Source organism: Montipora foliosa, chromosome 8 (genome assembly GCF_036669935.1).
Source record: "Montipora foliosa isolate CH-2021 chromosome 8, ASM3666993v2, whole genome shotgun sequence".
In the NCBI taxonomy this organism is placed as follows: Eukaryota; Metazoa; Cnidaria; class Anthozoa; order Scleractinia; family Acroporidae; genus Montipora; species Montipora foliosa.
In genome coordinates, this window is record NC_090876.1 from 47,069,396 (window position 1) to 47,076,895 (window position 7,500).

A 7,500-nucleotide genomic window follows, 5' to 3' on the forward strand; every position below is an offset into this window, starting at 1 on the left:
TTTTGTGGAAAAATCACAAAATTTAGAACCTGTGAAAAAACCTGTGAAAAAGCTCCAGAGCAAGATTCTTTTTTACAGGTTTTATTTCACAGGTTTTGACCCTGTGAAAAGTGCCCGGTTCACAGATTTTCAAAATTTCACGTCCTGTGAAAAACCTTTGAAAAAACACATGAAAATTAGTATTTCATAGCTTTTTTCACAGGAAAATTCACAGGTTTTTCACGGGTTTTTCACAAGTTCTCATCCAATAGTGCCAGTACGTAGAGCACAAAAACATTCACAAATCGCAAAAATTGTCAGCGGGATTAAAGAGTCAAAATCAAAATTTTTGAAATGAAATTAAAGCGTGTCACAGACAATAAAATATTGACGAAAGATTTCACACATGTGCAGGCACATAATCGTAATAAAACTAGAGGCCATACTGACCTTCACTGAGGCTCGGAAACCAATGGTTGTTTCACTGATTAATTATGCATAAAATATTCAGCTATGCTAGTCATGTATGCACTGACTTCAAATGTCTGTCAACAAAAGAATTTGAGTCAAATTACAGTGCTTGCATTTGATTTCCTTTAGGTTTCTCCAGATTGCTTCAATAGTCACCGTGACTTTGTGTTACAAAGTGGTGTGATAATAGGACTTAGTATTGATTGATGGCCTTCAGAGTTTGTAATTATGCTAAATCAAACATTAATTAAGCATTTCAGGAATCTAGCCAACTGACTAAACCATTACTCTATCTCTACCTGAACATATACACAACTGTGAAAAACTATTACAATGTGACGACAATTAAGCTAGAATTACATATGGTATTAAGGGTCAAAACCTGCCAGAAAACGAAAGAGTAATCAATTGCGTGTAAAAGCCACAAGATTTTCATACATGCAGGGCCACAGCGATTTCCAATTTAAGATACCGTAATGCAACCGGTCAGGTTTCTTTAAAGTCAAAAGACTTCCTGAAGCTTGAAGTTACATCAAAAATAGGAAACAAATTCCTAAAGTATTTCATTTTGTTAAGGAAATGTTCCTTGATTTGTATTGTTTCACTCATCTATTCACTAATTAGCTCAATTTCTTCTTTGAAGCATCCATGTATTGGAAATTTGGTGCATGCTTGCTTAGTACTTCTTTTTTTTGTGGAGTCCAAAAATTGATATTTTTCTTTGTGTTTGTGAAGTAGTTTTTCTCCTACGTACCATTAATTCTCAAGATTGGTAATTTTATTTACGTATGCAACATAATCCTTTATTTTTTGTAGTATCCATTGTTGAATATTTTTTTTAGCAACAGGTTCCAAGTTGTCACAGGTATGATGATCTGAACAGAGCCTTTGACTCTATAATGACCTCTGATCATTCTAATCAGAAAAACTTGAACTCTACGAGGATAATCATTCTCTAAACTGCCTTCCATCTAAGTGACCTTTAATTTAGCAACATCCATGTACTTTACTGATGGAGCTCAGTGTGATTTTTGTAATGTGACATGTGCAGGTATTCCACTGCTCCAAAACCCAGTTGGCTTATCTCTTTCCTCGCGTGTTAGGGCTTCTGGAAAAGTAGGAATCTGGACTTCAGAACCAGAATGAAAACCAAAATAAGAACATGGAAGGTCGATGATATCCCGTTGTTTTATTTGAGCTGAAAAAGGTTGAATGTCATATTACACGCTTTTAACTGCAAATGGATATTGTTGTGACAAAATAAAGTTTGTACCACTAACGTCACTCCTGTTTTCAACAGGTTAAGTTACAAGATGATTGACATGGAGACTCCAGCTCCTTTTCCCTTGGTACCGTGGGAGCAAAGTTGTTACTAAGGAGTCCAGAAAAGAAAAGTACGACAAATGAAATTCACCTTATTTGTTGGAATAAAATGTATAAACCAACTACGAACCTCGCCTTCTAGATCTCGCGAAGGGGTTTCAATATAACATTTATATCAGGTGGGTAGTTAAAGTGTTGCAATTAAGCCGGTAGATTAATTGCCTTTTTGATCTGATTCAAAGCGTTTGCATAGAAATTCAAATTGCAACAGTTTCTAAACATCCTTACACACACGTTGCAAAGAAGTTGTGAAGAGTTTTTGAATTTTTTTATGGATTCCAGCTACATTTCTTGGTCGTTCATTTCTTTTTCTTCTTGTAAAAAAAATTGTGAAGAATTTTCAAACTTTTTTTATGGATTCTTTTTCAGGGATGGTCTGAACAAATTCACACAAGATTTTGATGAGACATATTCCACCAGTAAACTCCTTTCACAAACTTGACACAAATCGTTAAAAGATTGCTCCTTTTTTGGGTACGGTGTTTTGGTCTCGCACTTCCCTCCGCCGTGAGAGTTTTTGAAAATGATGGCACGGTAAAAAACATTCCTGTGTGGCCCAATTTTCTTGTGAACATTTTTGATTAGATGCCACTTGACAGTTAGAGATTTTGCAGCTGCCTTATGTATGAATATTAATTAGGGAGTTCTTTCACGCGCCCCCTCCTCATTCTCCCGACATTCTCCCTTTCCATTCTCCTTCCCCTTCGAACACCTGCCACACAGGCTATAGTGCTCACCTTTCCCATGTTTCTTCTTGATCTCCAATGCGGCGAGACTTGCAAGGTGAGGTTTGCAGTTGTTTACTATAACATTTATTCCAATAAATACATGTGAGGTGAATTTCTTTTGTCTTTTACTTTTTGTTTATGGACTCCTTTCATCCATGGCTTCAGTAACAACTTCACTCCCACGCCACCAAGGGACAAGGAAGAGTCTCAAGGTCGATCATTCTCGTAACTTAATCCCTTTAAAACAGGAGTGACATGAGTGGTACGAACTTTGTTGTCACAACAATATCCGTAAAAATCAATTTTGCAGTTAAAACTGTGTAATATAAGAGAATAACAACAAAACCTGGAAAAAAAAGACCCCCTGTTCCCAGCCCCAGCCCGGACCTTCCCTACCTCTCTGCAGCATTCCACTTACTCATGGTAACTTTTAGTCGTCTTGGTAAGAACGAAGCATTGCATTTCCACTGAGCACTTTCGATTTCACCAAAATGGTACTTAGATCCACTTTCAATTTGAATATTTGTATATCTTTTTAATTAATCGTACGTTTACTACAAGAAATAAATTCATCTTGTCTGTCTAGATTCCTGTACACACATACGGTGAACAAAACCTTAATGGCTCTGTTGTTACTGATCGATCTGTAACAGTGTTCTCTCAAGTTTTTGGTAGAAATTAAAGTTCTAAAGTTCAAATTGCGTTTGAAGACTTGTTGTGCTAACAGACATTCGTCAAGCTGAATTTTAACACAATGGACGTCTATTATTATCGCTATTGTTTTCTTGAAACAAAGGACCGTATGCACGATGAAGGAGGAAGCTGTGTGGAAATCTTGCCGCACGTTTCGTGCAATTATATTAGAGATTCTATTACGAGGACGAGATCTAGTACGAGATTTGACTGCCCGTTTTCAGTGAAAATACTTAAAAGATTAATAACCCATGATTAATCTTACTCTTTGTTAGCAGGATAGGTTGCTCAATTGTTCTTAATGCTGGAAAAAAATGCCCAAACTGCTACGACGACATTTATGCAAAACCTCGTACTAAAATGACGACGGTATCACGTTTTTCCCGCCAAAAAGACGCTGGTTTGCGCGCGCTCACTGTTGCTCTATGAGAAAATCTTGTACTCGTAGTCGTTCTCGTCGTAGAATTTAAAGCTCTTGGTTGCTGCGTTCAATACAACGTACATAATACAACTTTCATTGTTCAGTGTCAATTCACTTTAACCAATCGAGGTCGATTGATTAGAGAAGAAATGAAGACACGAAGAAAGAAACAAGGAAATCAAAATTAAAATGATTACGAAGCACTTTTGGAGAAATCGCCAACGGCCAATGAGTCTGAATGCTAATGCGAAATTTTTATACTTGTGTTAAGACTACCAATTTCTTGTTCTCGGCACATATGCCCACACTTCAGTAAATCACTCACGCATTATACTAAAACATTGGATCCTCTAAAAGCAGATGCTGCCAAGCAATGTTAGATAAGAAAACGAGTTAGGAAAGGAAATCAACCGGAAATTAGCATTTTTAGAGAAATCGCTTACAAATCTGGGAGTTTGAATAAGATGCAAGTATTGACACGACAAACCGTATTCATGGTACTTAAAACCTTTAAAGTACTTTGTACAGCACTTACCTATTAAACTAAATGGAATATTCCTCCGTGCAGGCTTCCCTCGCAACCACTCTTAGGGCTTCGTCACGCGTTACTTCCCCACCAGCGTCTGCTGAAACGAGCCACACACATTCCTTTCCTCCCTTTCCCTTTGTTAACTAACTGTCATCTGGAAATCACAGGAACCAATCGGCGCTGTGTAGATTGCTTCCCTGGGAGCGTCAATGCGTCTTTGGATGAATCATGAAAGAGAAAACCTTTCAAAAATATTCCTGAGAAACATTAATTTTGTTTCCTAGGTGGGGTATGCATTTGCACTCTCGTGACTCAAAATGCGAGTGCTTAGCAAGGGTATGATGTCGTTTAATTTAAAATTGAAAGCGCCGTGGAACTATATAACATATGATTTAATGTTATTGTGTTGCGAAGCGATCCTTCGTACTCAGTGTTTCTTCGATTTGAAAAATAAGGCAAACCTTAAATCTGCTCAACCAAAGGACCACAAGAAATGGGGTTATTCAAACGAAACGACTCCACTGAAGTGGAAAGAAATGCGGCAAATAAAATTATGATATCAATCTCAAGGGAACGCAACAAATAGCTTTGAATCACACGGGGGCAAAATGTTTCAACCATACGAATTCTACCGTACTCATTCTGTGAAGAGCCGCAAACATCTAAGCCAAACGGCATGAAATTTATACGCTTCAGTTTTTCTTTGATAAGAATTTAAGTCAGCAATTTTAAATGCCCAACACACGAAGCCCATCGATCTTCTTGCAGTGACTGTACACAAAATTTCTCAGGGAAAGTGCACTTCCAGAATCTGGATGTCCGTTGTGATTGGTCAACGTAAATTCCGGCTCGTTTCAGCAGACGCTCGTCGGGGAGGAACGCGTGACGAAGCCCTAAGGCTGTTTGCGTGGGAGGCTACCATGCAGACAGGGGCACCCAACGAGAATATAGCTCAAAACCACTTAAACATAGCATTGTTAAACGTATTTTAGTATTAAACGGTAGATATAGGCATATCTTTATCCCCTAAAAATTTTTGATCTGTTCGGATTTCCTAGCTGAAGGTCTAGTGATCCGAAAATTATAGGGATCAAAACTTACCTTTTCGAAAATTTCAGCCAGAAAAAGGGCTCCCGTAAATTCTAGGTGACCTTTTTTGGGTAAAAATCTGTTTAAAATGGGCAATTATACCATTTTTTAGTTGTTCGAAACTCCTAGGACAGGCAGGCAAGTATGAAATTTCACAGCAAGTGTTCCGAAAATTCTAGATCTCAAATCGTCTTCCGAACAGATATTTTCCGAAAACTGACGTTGGGTGCCCCTGATGCAGACCCAGAATATTACATGTAAATGGGCCATTCTTCAGTTGTTTGCTCAGCGACCTTGCCCATAAATGGCTGCGAGGCTGCCGGTGACCTACATTACAAAAGCACGAAGGTTTGTGGGAGTAAATTGATGGTTGCTTCGTCGTGTTTTGTCTATGAGTTGAAAGATTTCAAAATTACTAGTCCCCATGCCAGTCGCTGCCACTCGCGCCAAAACCATCGTACTCGCGAGTGTTCAGATAATCCTACGCAGGCAACAAGGTTTCTATCAAAACAGGGTCACCGGTAGCCTCGATTCCATTCTTAGGCCAGGTAACTTGGCTACAACCGTTAAATATAGTCACGAGATAAAAAAAATCACTTTTGTACTCCCAGTCGCCCGCTCGTGAAAGGAAAAGCGGGGCGCTCGCACTTCTAGGCTTTTATAGATTGTGCTGGTAAAAGTAGCATATTATGCTACTAGCATTGGCTATTTTTTGCCCAAATTATTACGCTCAGATTATGCTTGTTTTTTTCCGAATTATGCCATTTTTTCTTTAGGATAAAGGTCATTATGGATAGGATATCATTCTCTATCAGTGGAAACACTTCATTTTACAATCATATATCTGTTTTTGTTTGGAACAGTATGTTTGTCACGCACATATTTTAACAATTATTTTCATGCAAAACGCAACTACTCAATCCTGTACTATGATAAATAAACTATGCACGCTTACATGCGCCCATATGTGCATGTGTATTTATGTCCGATACTTAACAATTATTCCATGAGCGCGCGTTGGATATGAGATGGTAAATAGGTGACGAGGCGCGTAGCGCCGATTTGGCTATAACCAGTCTCATATCCAAGAAGCGCCAATGGAATAACTGTTTTATTAAATTCCTTTAACTCCAAAAGTTTGGAAGTACGAAATACGAGCGAAAAAACAGCGAGAAAATCCGAGCGAAATCGAAGAAACTTGATGAAGATGCGATCTGGTGTTATACCTTGAGGTCAGAGAGATGCAGGCTCCGCACAAAAACATTTCTTACCTTTTCGAGTACTTCTCCACGTCGGAATTGATCCAAACTTTCCACAAAAACGTTTAGCGCCATCATTTGCCATATAAGGTCAAACTAAGGTATATGAGCTGATAACCGAGATTGAGTAAACCAATCAGAGCACGAGAAATGCATTATCCGAGGTTGAAAATTTAATAAACACTGTTATTCTCATGCAGAGTTTATCAGCCCTTATTACATTATAGCATCACGCTACGCACTTTTTTTGGTGTCTCAAGCTTCTCTTCTATTGTATTTTGCTTTCGTTCTCTAAGGCAACGGTCCCTGGTTATGTTTACTGGTTCTGGTCACTCGTTTTCCCCAGAGAGCTGCAAGTTATCGGGTGGCATAGCTGACGTCTTGTGCAAGCGTGCAAATGATAGGTACTGGGACCAACACCATCTACAGACTGCCACAGCCAGACTGTCACCCTAGTAGAGAGGCCCTCCTTCTGTAAGTAAACGGTAATTGTTGCTCGAACTTTGAACAAAAATGGTCTCAGTCTCATCGATATATACCGATTATGCTAGCAGTAAAAAACATGCTAGTTTCCTCAAATTATGCCAAAAATTATTCTAGCACAATCTATAAAAGCCTACGCGCTTCGGGGTTGAAGCCACTTGCCACCAGTTTCCCGTGCTTGTGCTCCACACTCGCTAACAGTTTTCGCTAGCTTTACAGAAAAGCCTGGGGAGAAGGCAGACTTTTGCAGAGAACCGCACTGGATGAGGTTTCAAGTCCGCAGGAGCTTTGACTGAAGCTTTGCGCTACGATAAACAACAGTTATTGCTAAAAGCAGTCGAATATTGCTTAACCTGTTCTCAAGTGCAGTCCCCTTCTTTTCTTTCAGCGATTTTATTGTTTTTGTGCGAGCTATTTGCAATTGGTCGCCATCTTTGATGTACGTCAGGAAAAGACCTCCCTCCC

General features: G+C 39.0%; 1 protein-coding gene across 1 annotated transcript in view; it reads right to left on the bottom strand.

Moving 5' to 3' along the window:
- The window catches only part of LOC138012407 (NLR family CARD domain-containing protein 3-like), a 56,524-nt gene extending 52,174 nt beyond the window's left edge, over nt 1-4,350 (bottom strand). Inside the window, exons 1-3 of the mRNA XM_068859152.1 lie at nt 4,211-4,350; nt 1,456-1,648; nt 430-524 (exon numbers count right to left, since the gene is read on the bottom strand). The gene's annotated coding sequence lies outside the window, so the exon portion shown is untranslated. The remainder of the gene's footprint in view (nt 1-429; nt 525-1,455; nt 1,649-4,210) is intronic.
- Between the last annotated feature and the right edge of the window lie 3,150 nt (nt 4,351-7,500).